At 47.5% G+C, this 14,518-nt stretch overlaps 1 long non-coding RNA gene across 1 annotated transcript in view; it reads left to right on the forward strand.

Annotated features, from left to right (window-relative positions):
- LOC137528458 (uncharacterized) overlaps window positions 1–14,077 on the forward strand; it is a 92,764-nt gene extending 78,687 nt beyond the window's left edge. Inside the window, exon 4 of the long non-coding RNA XR_011023402.1 lies at window positions 14,001–14,077. This is a non-coding gene — a long non-coding RNA (uncharacterized lncRNA). The remainder of the gene's footprint in view (window positions 1–14,000) is intronic.
- Window positions 14,078–14,518: the final 441 nt, after the last annotated feature.

Consider the following 14,518-nt stretch of genomic DNA (forward strand, 5'->3'; position numbering starts at 1 on the left):
GAAGCTACTGGCTTATGTAAATAAAACACACACTGGAGTGTGCATAGAGGAACAGTTCAACACTGAAGAACTTGGCAGCCTTCCAGACACAGGCCGAAAAGTCTGACAGGGGAAAGATACATTGATTTATTACAGAAAAGGTTATAATAGAAAGAGCTGCAGTAAGCCAGAACACATTAGAATAGGTTTAGGAACTTGTAGGATGGTAGAAAAAACGTTGTAATTTTTGTTACAGAGTCACTTTAAGTGGTCTGAAAGTCAGTCATTTCTACTTTGCTCCAAACGATTCCACACAGCTTTAAAGCTACTATCCCAGACATTGTTTTTTTAGCAGAACATCACTGAAATAGTTAAACAAAGCACTTTATCCTGCTATTCAGCATCAAATCCGCATCCAAACTGCAGATAACAGTATCTTTGTTTACATTCCAATGTTGATACATTTGTCTGGAACAAGTAAAAAACACTTTCTGAGAATCTGTCTCTGCTTCAGGCACACACAGAGCTCAGAACAACTCCTTAGAAGATTTTAATATATAATAAAAAGCAGTTGGAATAAAATACAATGACAGTTTTCAGGGCAAAAAAATCAACACTTTGGAAACTTGTAATTTGTAGACAGACAATATTACTTGTGCACAAAAGCAAATATGATAACTGTATGAATAATACAAAGTATAAAAACACATTTTTTATTGAATGTTATGTCAGAGTTTCAGACCACTTTAATATACTGTACATGTCCCTTTTATGTCTACATACTGGTCCCTGCACCACTCCTTGTTCTCCATCCACTGCTTTCTCTACTATGGTGCCCGTTAATTATTCGTCTAAGACATCAAATAATTTTGCTAGAGTTAGAGGCAGAGAGTTAGAAGCAGATCCTCCCTGTTTTTACCCCTTTTCAACCCATTGCCACCCCCTACTGGCACGTCTTCCTTGTCAGCTTCTCACTCTGTGCCACTCTTTCTGCACCCGACTCGTGCCTGTGTGTCTTGGCACAGACAGCACAGAGGGAGAGTTGCAACATGCTGCATCAGAGACTCCGTGGCCAAATGATTTAGTAAGTTAGCGCGAGAGTTATCAGGGCACAGAAATTCTATTGTCTCATATGCAGTCATGCTTTGGCAACTGTTGCAGCCACCAAGTGATGCACAAGAGCTCTCTGCACATGCTCATATCAAATGAGCTCTCATGCATGGCTGTATCTGAAATTGCACACTGTATGTGCACGCCGCTATCAGAGCAGGATCGTCCACCAGGCAACCTAGGCAGGTGCTTAGGGCCTAGTGGGTGTCAAGCCCCCCCCCCCCCCCCTGCCACCTTCATTGACTTCTCTTTACTTCAGATTACCAAAACAACCACCAGGGGGGCCCAATCTATTACCTTGTCCAGGGCCTCATTACGTCTTATTCCCTCTCTGGCCGCTATGACCAGAAAGTACTTCTGGGGTCGTGGACATCCTGGGGCAGGGTAATAAAATGTAAAATGATTTTTATTCATATAAAACAGTATCAGGGAGCAGCGAAAATGAGAAGCCTGGAGTCCGGAATAGAGTTGGGCCGAACCTCCGATTTTAGGTTCGCGAACCAGGTTCGCGAACTTTCGCGGAACGTTCGGTTCGCGTTAAAGTTCGCGAACCGCAATAGACTTCAATGGGGATGCGAACTTTGAAAAAAAAAATAATTATGCTGGCCACAAAAGTGATGGAAAAGATGTTTCAAGGGGTCTAACACCTGGAGGGGGGCATGGCGGAGTGGGATACATGCCAAAAGTCCCCGGGAAAAATCTGGATTTGACGCAAAGCAGCGTTTTAAGGGCAGAAATCACATTGAATGCTAAATGACAGGCCTAAAGTGCTTTAAAACATCTTGCATGTGTATACATCAATCAGGTAGTGTAATTAAGGTACTGCTTCACACTGACACACCAAACTCACCGTGTAACGCACCGCAAACAGCTGTTTGTACTAGTGACGGCCGTGCTGGACTGGTGCGCACCATGGCGAGAGTGCAGGTTTTGGTGGCTTTACAGCCCATATGGTCGGCCTGGCTGATGTAGCTGAATGACAGAACAGTGACTGTCCAGCTGATCAAATTTGGTCTGACCACAATGAAGCAACGACCTTATTATCTTTTGTGTGCCCCCCGAGACACTCATCTAGGCGCCGGTCATTGCTTCATTGTGATACGCAAGCCCCTTCACCACGGCAAGGTAATGATCACGAAGGGGAATGGGCGCATGTACATGCCTTTTCTTTTGTTGTTGCAGCTGCCCTCAGTGCAGCCAGAAAAATTAGGCAGTCATGTACACGCACCATAAAAATTATTACAGCGGCCGCTGCTAGCAGCGGCCTAAAAAATTCAGCAATCCGCCTGGAGTCCCGGACCCTGTTGGTGGTGGCGGAGAAGGTAGTGAAGCGGCCTGCAGGCAGACATGCTGTGTGGAGGGACTGGGAGCGACTTAGTCTTTTTGGGGCAGGCCAGGCAGCCAGTCACACGGCGTGCAGGCAGAGATGCTGTGTGTGCGGGGACTGACTTAGTCTTGGGGCGGGCAGCAGCCCTCCGGGATCCATGCCTCATTCATTTTGATAAAGGTGACACTTTTGTGACTTAGGCGACTTCTCTTCTCTGTGACAATGCCTCCAGCTGCGCTGAAGGTCCTTTCTGAGAGGACGCTTGCGGCAGGGCAGGAGAGAAGTTGGATGGCAAATTGGGACAGCTCTGGCCACAGGTCAAGCCTGCGCACCCAGTAGTTCAAGGGTTCCTCATCGCTGTTCACAGCAGTGTCTACATCCACACTTAAGGCCAGGTAGTCGGCTACCTGCCGGTCGAGGCGTTGGTGGAGGGTGGATCCGGAAGGGCTACGGCGAGGCGTTGGACTAAAGAACGTCCGCATGTCCGACATCACCATGAGATCGCTGGAGCGTCCTGTCTTTGACTGCGTGGACACGGGAGGAGGATTAGTGGCAGTGGTACCTTGCTGGCGTTGTGCTGTCACATCACCCTTAAAGGCATTGTAAAGCATAGTTGACAGCTGGTTCTGCATGTGCTGCATCCTTTCCACCTTCCGGTGAGTTGGTAACAGGTCCGCCACTTTGTGCCTGTACCGAGGGTCTAGTAGTGTGGCCACCCAGTACAGCTCATTCCCCTTGAGGTTTTTTATACGGGGGTCCCTCAACAGGCAGGACAGCATAAAAGACGACATCTGCACAAAGTCGGATCCAGTACCCTCCATCTCCTCTTGCTCTTCCTCAGTGACGTCAGGTAAGTCAACCTCCTCCCCCCAGCCGCGAACAATACCACGGGAAGGTTGAGCAGCACAAGCCCCCTGCGACGCCTGCTGCGGTTGTTCTCCTGCCGCTGTCCCCTCCTCCTCCTCCTCCCCCAAAGAAACACCTTGCTCATCATCCTCTGAGTCTGACTCGTCTTCTGCACACGACCTCTCTTCTTCCTCCTCCTCCCCCCTCTGTGCTGCCGTAGGTGTTGAGGAAACAGCTGGGTCTGATGAAAATTGGTCCCATGCCTGTTCCTGCCGTAACGGTTCCTGGTCACGCTCATTTGCAGCTTCATCCGCCACTCTACGCACAGCACGCTCCAAGAAGTACGCGTAGGGAATTAAGTCGCTGATGGTGCCCTCACTGCGGCTCACCAGGTTGGTCACCTCCTCAAACGGCCGCATGAGCCTGCATGCATTTTTCATCAGTGTCCAGTTGTCGGGCCAGAACATCCCCATCTTCCCAGACTGTTTTGTTCTACTCCAGTTGTAGAGGTACTGGGTGACGGCTTTCTTCTGTTCTAGCAGGCGGGAGAACATGAGCAGGGTCGAGTTCCAGCGAGTGGGGCTATCGCAAATGAGGCGTCTCACCGGCATGTTGTTTTTACGCTGAATTTCTGCAAATCGTGCCATGGCTGTGTTAGAGCGCCTCAAATGCCCACAGAACTTCCTGGCCTGCTTCAGGACATCCGCTAAGCCAGGGTACTTTGCCACAAATCTTTGAACCACTAGATTCATGACATGTGCCATGCAGGGTATGTGTGTCAGCTTCCCCATATGCAAAGCGGCAAGCAGATTGCTGCCGTTGTCGCACACCACGTTGCCTATCTCCAGGTGGTGCGGGGTCAGCCACTCATCCACCTGTTTCTTAAGAGCAGCCAGGAGAGCTGCTCCAGTGTGACTCTCCGCTTTGAGACAAGCCATGTCTAAGATGGCGTGACACCGTCGTACCTGGCATGCAGCATAGGCCCTGCGGAGCTGGGGCTGTGTAGCTGGAGAGGAGAACTGCCACTCAGCCAAGGAGGAGGAGGAGGACAGCGAAGAGCATGTAGCAGGAGGAGAGGAGGTGGCAGGAGGCCTGCCTGCAAGCCGTGGAGGTGTCACAATTTGGTCCGCCGCTTTCTGCTTGCCATCGTTCACCACCAGGTTCACCCAATGGGCTGTGTAGGTAATGTAGCGGCCCTGCCCGTGCTTGGCAGACCAGCCATCCGTGGTCAGGTGTACCCTTGACCCAACGCTCTTCGCAAGAGATGACACCACTTGCCTCTCAACTTCACGGTGCAGTTGGGGTATGGCCTTTCTCGAAAAATAAGTGCGGCCTGGCATCTTCCACTGCGGTGTTCCGATGGCCACAAATTTACGGAAGGCCTCAGAGTCCACCAGCCGGTATGGTAACAGCTGGCGAGCTAACAGTTCCGCCACGCCAGCTGTCAGACGCCGGGCAAGGGGGTGACTGGCCAAAAGTGGCTTCTTCCGCTCAAACATTTCCTTCACGGACACCTGACTGCTGCTGTGGGCAGAGGAGCAGGAACCGCTCAAGGGCAGAGGCGGAGTGGAGGAGGGTGCCTGTGAAGGTGCAAGGGAGAAAGCGGCAGAAGCAGATGATGCACCTGAAGGAGGAAGAGGAGAAGGAGGGTGACTTTTCTTTTGTGTGCTGCTGCTGCTTTTGCTCAGGTGGCCATCCCATTGCTGTTTGTGCCTTTTCTCCAGGTGCCTTCGTAAGGCACTTGTCCCTACGTGAGTGTTGGCCTTTCCACGGCTCAATTTTTGTTGGCAGAGCGAACAGATGGCTTTGGTCCGATCTGAGGCACACACATTAAAAAATTTCCACACCGCTGAGCCACCCTGGGATGTGGGCACTATGGGGACCTTAGCAGCTGATGCTGAAGGGCAAGTTGGCTGGCTGTACATAGGTGGCGATACATGGTGCCGGACTCTGCCACCAGCTGTTTCTGACGAAGAGCTGCCCCAGCTTCTTTCAGCAACTTCTCTCCTCCTACTACTCTCTGACTCCCCCTCTGAACTGTCCCCCTCTTCATCTCCTCTATTGGGAACATACAGAGGATCCCTATTACCGTCATCATCGTAGTCATCCTGCCCAGCTTCGCTTGCCTCAGACAAATCCAAACTTGCACCATCAGTAGGTCCTTCATCCTCCTGACACGTTACATCCATAGTGTTGCCGCGTAACTCAGACATATTAGCTGGTGAAAATTCATCTGGCTGTAACAACAATGGCTGTGCATCAGTGATTTCAACACTAAATAATTCTTGCGAAGTGTCAAATGCAGCGGAAGTGGTGCTAGTAGTAGCGCTGGTGGCTGAGCAAGATGAGGTGTTCTGTGTCGCTAAATACTCAACCACGTCCTGACAATCTTGGGAGGTGATGGGACGTGCCTTCTTCCGAGCACTGTACTGTGGGCCAGGTCCACACGAAATTACATTTACACGACCTCGCGCAGACCTGCCGGGTGGCCTTCCTCTGCCTCTGCCACTACCTCTTCCTCTTCCTCTACCTGTTTTGTCCATATTGGGTATGCACGGAGTGGTATATCACACTGCGTGCACTCACGTAGGTAGGTGGGTTCACTTAACTGCACAGGTATGCGCACTGATGCGGTGGGTTCACTGAACAGTACAGGTATACAGTGGCAGGTTCACTGAACACAACAGGTATGCAGTGGCGGGTTCACTGAACAGGTATACAGTGGCGGGTCCACTGAACAGAACAGGTATACAGTGGCGGGTTCACAGAACAGGTATGCAGTGGCAGGATCACTGAACACAATAGGTATGCAGTGGCGTGTTCACTAAACAGGTATACAGTGGCGGGTCCACTGAACAGAACAGGTATACAGTGGCGGGTCCACTGAACAGAACAGGTATACAGTGGCGGGTCCACTGAACAGAACAGGTATACAGTGGCGGGTCCACTGAACAGAACAGGTATACAGTGGCGGGTTCACAGAACAGGTATGCAGTGGCAGGATCACTGAACACAATAGGTATGCAGTGGCGTGTTCACTAAACAGGTATACAGTGGCGGGTCCACTGAACAGAACAGGTATACAGTGGCGGGTTCACAGAACAGGTATACAGTGGCGGGTCCACTGAACAGAACAGGTATACAGTGGCGGGTCCACTGAACAGAACAGGTATACAGTGGCGGGTCCACTGAACAGAACAGGTATACAGTGGCGGGTTCACAGAACAGGTATGCAGTGGCAGGATCACTGAACACAATAGGTATGCAGTGGCGTGTTCACTAAACAGGTATACAGTGGCGGGTCCACTGAACAGAACAGGTATACAGTGGCGGGTCCACTGAACAGAACAGGTATACAGTGGCGGGTTCACAGAACAGGTATGCAGTGGCAGGATCACTGAACACAATAGGTATGCAGTGGCGTGTTCACTAAACAGGTATACAGTGGCGGGTCCACTGAACAGAACAGGTATACAGTGGCGGGTCCACTGAACAGGTATACAGTGGCGGGTCCACTGAACAGAACAGGTATACAGTGGCGGGTCCACTGAACAGAACAGGTATACAGTGGCGGGTTCACAGAACAGGTATGCAGTGGCAGGATCACTGAACACAATAGGTATGCAGTGGCGTGTTCACTAAACAGGTATACAGTGGCGGGTCCACTGAACAGAACAGGTATAAAGTGGCGGGTTCACAGAACAGGTATACAGTGGCGGGTCCACTGAACAGAACAGGTATACAGTGGCGGGTCCACTGAACAGAACAGGTATACAGTGGCGGGTCCACTGAACAGAACAGGTATACAGTGGCGGGTCCACTGAACAGAACAGGTATACAGTGGCGGGTTCACAGAACAGGTATGCAGTGGCAGGATCACTGAACACAATAGGTATGCAGTGGCGTGTTCACTAAACAGGTATACAGTGGCGGGTCCACTGAACAGAACAGGTATACAGTGGCGGGTCCACTGAACAGGTATACAGTGGCGGGTCCACTGAACAGAACAGGTATACAGTGGCGGGTCCACTGAACAGAACAGGTATACAGTGGCGGGTTCACAGAACAGGTATGCAGTGGCAGGATCACTGAACACAATAGGTATGCAGTGGCGTTTTCACTAAACAGGTATACAGTGGCGGGTCCACTGAACAGAACAGGTATACAGTGGCGGGTCCACTGAACAGAACAGGTATACAGTGGCGGGTCCACTGAACAGAACAGGTATACAGTGGCGGGTCCACTGAACAGAACAGGTATACAGTGGCGGGTTCACAGAACAGGTATGCAGTGGCAGGATCACTGAACACAATAGGTATGCAGTGGCGTGTTCACTAAACAGGTATACAGTGGCGGGTCCACTGAACAGAACAGGTATACAGTGGCGGGTTCACTGAACAGGTATACAGTGGCGGGTCCACTGAACAGAACAGGTATACAGTGGCGGGTTCACAGAACAGGTATGCAGTGGCAGGTTCACTGAACACAACAGGTATGCAGTGGCGGGTTCACTGAACAGGTATACAGTGGCGGGTCCACTGAACAGAACAGGTATACAGTGGCGGGTCCACTGAACAGAACAGGTATACAGTGGCGGGTCCACTGAACAGAACAGGTATACAGTGGCGGGTTCACAGAACAGGTATACAGTGGCGGGTCCACTGAACAGAACAGGTATACAGTGGCGGGTTCACAGAACAGGTATGCAGTGGCAGGATCACTGAACAGGTATGCAGTGGCAGGATCACTGAACAGGTATGGAGTGGCAGGATCACAGTACAGGTATGCAGTGGGCTGAGGGCTCACTGAACAGAACAGGTATGCAGTGGCAGGATCACTGAACAGGTATGGAGTGGCAGGATCACAGTACAGGTATGCAGTGGGCTGAGGGCTCACTGAACAGAACAGGTATGCAGTGGCAGGATCACTGAACAGGTATGCAGTGGCAGGATCACTGAACAGGTATGCAGTGGCAGGATCACTGAACAGGTATGCAGTGGGCTGAGGGCTCACTGAACAGAACAGGTATGCAGCCAGGAAGAAGTTAAGCCTAACTAATCTTTCCCTATATGAGAGACTGCAGCAGCTCGCCCTACTCTCACTAATGCAGGCACACGAGTGGCCGTAATGGCCGCCGCTGCCTGCCTTATATAAGGGGGGGTGGGGCTCCAGGGGCTAGTGTAGCCTAATTGGCTACACTGGGCCTGCTGACTGTGATGTAGAGGGTCAAAGTTGACCCTCAGTGCATTATGGGGCGAACTGAACTTCTTCCGCAAAAGGTTCGCGTGCGGTACCCGCACGCGAACCACCTACGTTCGCGCGAACCACGTTCGCTGGCGAACCGTTCGGCCCAACTCTAGTCCGGAATGCTTAAAGGGAAGATCCACGGAGTTTTAAAATAAAATAAAAATACTAATCCACTTACCTGGGGCTTCCTCCAGCCCGTGGCAGGCAGGACGTGCCCTCGAGGCTCCCGGTCTTCTCCGGTGGCTCACCTGGCCAGGTCCGGCTTCCTGGTCGGGCTTCTCCTTGTGCTCCAACGTGCATCTCACGTGGTCGCGCTGACGTCATCGGACGTCCTACGGACTGTACTGCGCAGGGGCAGAACTACTGCGCCTGCACAGTACAGCCTGGAGGTCGTCCGATGAAGTCAGCGCGACCGCGTGAGACGCACGTTGGATCGCACAAGAGCCGGACCTGGAAGCCGGCCTGGCCAGGTTGGGTGAGCCACCGGAGAAGACCGGGAGCCTCGAGGGCACGTCCTGCCTGCCACGGGCTGGAGGAAGCCCCAGGTAAGTGGATTAGTATTTTTATTTCTCCGTGAACCCTCCCTTTAAGGAAACAGGTGATATGTTTATTTAATGACATTTGATGTGTTTCACAGATCTGCTTTAAAAGTGAATTGACAATTTCACGGCTGTCAGAACTTATTAGGCATGTCAAGCAAACTGAGAAAAGTGATTTTTTTATTCTTTTATTTTTACACGTTTCCAATAAAAGGACCATGGCTACATAGGCTGATTCCATAATCCAAAGTGTACTCATCCCTCTTTTAAAAAAATATGCTTGTAAAATGTTCCCAGCGCTTCCAAAGTGTTCCCTTTCATTACTCTGGTTACTACGGGGCCGGGGCCCCCATAGCATGTATTTGAAAAAGTCGCGAGCTAATTTAGGCATGACAATAAATAACAATATTACCTTAATTTAAAGGACAACTGAAGCAAGAGGTATATGGAAGCTGCCATATTTATTTCCTTTTAAGCAATACTAGTTGCCTGGCTATCCTGCTGATTCTTTGCATCGATTACTTTTAGCCACAGACCCTGAACAAGCATGCAGCAGATCAGCTGTTCCTGACATTATTGTCAGATCTGACAAGATTAGCTGAATGTTTGTTTCTGGTGTTATTCAGACAGTTCTACAGCCAACTAGATCAGCAGGGCTGCCTGGCAACTGGCATAGTTTAAAAGGAAATAAATATGGCAGCCTCCATATACTTCTTACTACAGTTGTCCTCTAATGGTAAATAATAATTTAAGTGCAACGTTAAATAACAATAAAGATAACAAAAACGGTAAATAACAATTTAATTGCGGTATTACATTATCTGTAAATTTACTGATAATGTACAACCTAACTATAACCTTACTTCTCCCTACTCTCACAAAGAACACTTCCCTGGTGGTGCCTAACTCTAAGACTCCCCCTGGTGGTGCCTAATCCTCAAACTCCCCTGGTGGTGCCTAACCGTAAGACCCCCCTGGTGGTGCCCAACCCATGCTAGGTACACACTATGAGATTTTCTGGCATATTTACTGTGAGACTGATTATTTCCAACATGTCGGATCAGATTCCGAGCATTTTCCACTCGATTTCCGACCGTTTTCTGTTCACTTAAATAGGAGATCGATCGGAAAATACTCAGAGATCGATCTTAAATCAGATCGGATATGTTGGAAATAATCGATCTTGCAGTAAATCTGCCAGAAAATCTCATAGTGTGTACCTAGCATAAGACCCCACGAGTGGTGCCTAACCTTAACAGCCCACAATCCCAGATAACAATAAAACGATTTAATCGCAGCCACCCGCTAAATAGCGTAACGGCTATCGATATTACGATAAATAACAATTGCCCTTGTTGTCTTGGAACAGGGCTAACGAGTAATTTAATCATGCTGTGTTATTGATCAGAAACAAATTTTAAGAGATTTTAAAGTGTACCTGCTGTAGGGACAGAAAGTGCCCCATTTAGATACATACCACAGTAGAGTTCCATCTGCTTCTGCCCCCACCGATCCAGCACTGGGACCCCCAAATCTCATCGACAATGGCTTGTCAAGAGGTGCATGTGGCTGGGCTCCAGTATGTGAAGGGTTGCGGCCCGAGCCACTCCGTGCTACTGTGCAGGCAGGAGGCATCCTGGGCAGTGCAGCCGTGCATATTCAGGGAGGGGAGCCCGGATCGGTGCTGTTGAGGACGTGTACCGGGTAACAGTAAAAAAGGGCGCAGGAGGCTAGTGGACAAATCGGGCGCCGCCATTCACTCCCATAATAAATATCGTTTAATGGGCGCCCGATAGGAAAAAAGGGCGCCGGAGAAAAATAACGTTTTAAAAGCGGCGCCCGGAGACTTAATGTTTTATTACTGCTTCTCATGATTACACATTATTTAATGATTTATACATTTTTTCATATTATTTTTAAACGAAAAACAGTACAATATTTTTTTCAAACATTATTTTTAAACGAAAAACAGTACAATTTTTTTTTTTACATTATTTTTAAACGAAAAAACCGCGCAATATGTTTTTGAAACTTTATTAATGCTTATCACAGGGGGGTCTTAGGTTTAGGCACCAACAGGGGGGTCTTAGGTTTAGGCACCAACAGGGGGGTCTTAGGTTTAGGCACCAACAGGGGGGTCTTAGGTTTAGGCACCAACAGGGGGGTCTTAGGTTTAGGCACCACCAGGGGGGTCTTAGGTTTAGGCACCACCAGGGGGGTCTTAGGTTTAGGCACCAACAGGGGGTCTTAGGTTTAGGCACCAACAGGGGGGTCTTAGGTTTAGGCACCAACAGGGGGTCTTAGGTTTAGGCACCAACAGGGGGGTCTTAGGTTTAGGCACTAACAGGGGGGTCTTAGGTTTAGGCACTAACAGGAGGGTCTAGGGGTTAGGGGTAGGTACAGGGAGGGTTACTTAGGCACCAACAGGGGGGGTCTTAGGTTTAGGCATCAACAGGGGGGTCTAGGGGTTAGGGGTAGGTACAGGGAGGGTCACTTAGTAATTTTTTTTTTAAACGTTATTATACGTTTCACTATTTAAACGAAAGATTAACGTTTTTACAATTTCCCATTTAATGCACATTATTTAATGATTTATAACTTTATAAAACATTAATTTTAAACGAAATATAGTACAATACATTTTTAAACGTTATCCATGCTTATCGTTTAAAACCCCGCGCCCTTTTTTCCCAGCGCCCCTTTTTAACGTACGCCGTGTACCGAGGTAAGTATCTGACTTTTGCATTTGTAAAACAGACAGGTTTGTTTTAATCAAACTTGCATATAAACAATAGATTCCTTCCAAAGCAAAATCTATATATATAAAATCGGATGTATGTGTGTATGTGTGTATGTGTGTATGTGCCGCGATCACTCAAAAACGCCTTGACCAATTTGAACGAAACTTGGTATACAGATCCCTTACTAACTGGGATAATATGTTTCGGGGTTCTCGCGTCCCCCCTGCACACCTGGGCAGCGCTACAAACAGCAAATCAGATTTCACCCATTCATGTCAATGAAAAAAAAATGGAATAGGCTGCCATTCTCACAGTAATCAAGCCAGAGTCCCCACACTTGGCACAGGTGGTGACCGAGGTTACAAATCCAGGAAAAGTGGGCTGAGCATAAAACAGCCAATCAAATTTCAGACATTAATTTTTAATGGGAAAATGTTAACTTCAGCCATTCTTAGACTGTTAATCGCAGGGTCCTCAAACCTGGCACACTTGGTCACCAGGTGAATGAGATTAAGATTCAGGAAAGTGGGTGGAGCATACAACAGCCAATTAAAATTCACCTATTGACTTTCAAGGGGAATTTTTAAACTGCTGCCATTCTTACACTGTTTATGGCAGCGGCTTCAAACTTGCTACTGTTGGGTGATTGGGGTTCAATTTCACTAAAGGGGCGGGGCCACAAACAGCCAATCAGATTTATTTGCTCAATAAACTGCTTTCATTCACACATTTTTTATGCCAGGAACCTGAAAGCTCACAAAACTTGGTCATTGAGTGCCTGTGCGTCAAGGTTACAAAAAGTGGGTGGAGCCAAAACAAAATTCACTGGTGAAATATAAACTGCAGCCATTCTTACACTGTTAATGGCAAAGCTCTCAAACTTTGCACAGTTGGGTGACTGGGATTAATATTCAGGAAAATGGGTGGAGCCTACAACAGCCAATCAAAATTCACCTGTTGATTTTCAAGGGGAATATTTAAATTGCTGACATTTTTAAACTGTTAATAGCAGATGCCTCAAACCTGGTACAGTTGGTCACTGGGTGACGGGTTCAAATTCAGAAAGGGGGAGGAGCCACAAACATCCAATTAGATTTCTTTGCTTGATAAACTGCTTCCATTCACACATTTTTGATGCCAGGAACCTAAAAACTCACAAATTTGGTCATTGAGTGACTGTGTGTCAAGGTTACAAAAAGGGGGGCGGAGCCACAAACAGTAAATCAGATTTGATTAATTTCAATAGGAATATACAAATATTTATACCAAGGACACCAAAGCTCATAAACGTGGTAATTGAGTGACTGTTAGAGTTAGAAAAAGTGTGCAGTGCCAACAACTACATTTTTAATGGGAAAATATAAACTGCAATCATTATTACAATGTTAATGGCAGGGTTCCCAAACTTGACACAGTTGGCCACTGGTGGACTGGGATTAATATTTAGAAAGTGGGTGGAGGCTACAACAGTCAATCAAAATTCACCAATTGATTTTTTAAGGGGAATATTTACATTGCTACCATTCTTACACTGTTAATGGCAGAGGCCTCAAACCTGATACAGTCAGTCATTGGGAGACTGGGGTCCAAATTCACTAAAGGGGCGGAGCCACAAACAGCTAATCAGATTTATTTGCTGGATAAACTGCATTTATTCACAAGCATTGAGTGGCTGTGTGTCAAAGTTACAAAAACTGTGTGGAGTCAAATTTCCCTGGGAAAATGTAAACTGCAGCCCTTCTTCATTGTTAACTGAATGTTTTTGGCCTATATCTTTACATATTCATGCATTTACATGCATGCCAGTCCTTAATGCCTTATGCTACAAAAGCAGGATTTGCATCGTGTTGTTGAACCATCCCTAGTTATGTATTTTGTGCTTTCTATGTTTTCTGTGTTCTCTGACACTGAGACTTTTTATATTATATTATAGTATATATGATACTATAGGTTCACACCACGTTGTATAGAGTAGCATGTTGAAGTATCGCCATTATATAGATTATGTGACACTAATTTTTAATGATATACATTTGAGTGCATTTAGAATCTACTAGAATATACTACATATTTATATTATCTGGATTACGGGTCGAGTACCAAAATGAATTTTATGCACAATTTTTGTCAAAATATTTTGCTGTGTATATTGTCTTTTCTGTGAACCAAGCATCCCCTGGCATAGTGTTTTTCTTTTGTTTTTCCCCCCAGTGTTTCTCCAAACGTGATTGCCTGATGAAGTGGGAGTTTTGCCCGTGAAACACGTTGCATACCTGGAGAGTCCCCAATAAATAGTACTGTTATCATTTAACGGCTTATTGGCTGGTCTGTTTTTTTACCTAAAGGGAGGTGAGTCCACCTGCATCCCTCCTTTTAAGCGGATTTTAATTATTTTATTCTTGTTGGCGCCTCTATTATCCTTGTTTTTGCTGCTGATTAGTCCACCCTTGGTGGAGGGATGTATCCCCAACTTTCTTCTACCTAAAGAGAGCGACTTTTTAATACCTGAGTGGGGTCAGGTCATAATCATCCCCACCTGCTGTTCCAGTGGTTGCCTTTGCGGTAACCCAGGCTTGTGAGTACATCTATAGTTTGCTTTTATTCTTTTCCATTTGATCCTGACACACTGCACCATATTGGGCTCTCGGTTTCATTTTTTTGTCTTTTCAAAGCTAACAGCCAATCAAAATTCACCTATTGATTTTCAAGGGGAATATTGAAACTGCTGC

Source organism: Hyperolius riggenbachi, chromosome 8, assembly GCF_040937935.1.
Source record: "Hyperolius riggenbachi isolate aHypRig1 chromosome 8, aHypRig1.pri, whole genome shotgun sequence".
NCBI lineage: Eukaryota > Metazoa > Chordata > Amphibia > Anura > Hyperoliidae > Hyperolius > Hyperolius riggenbachi.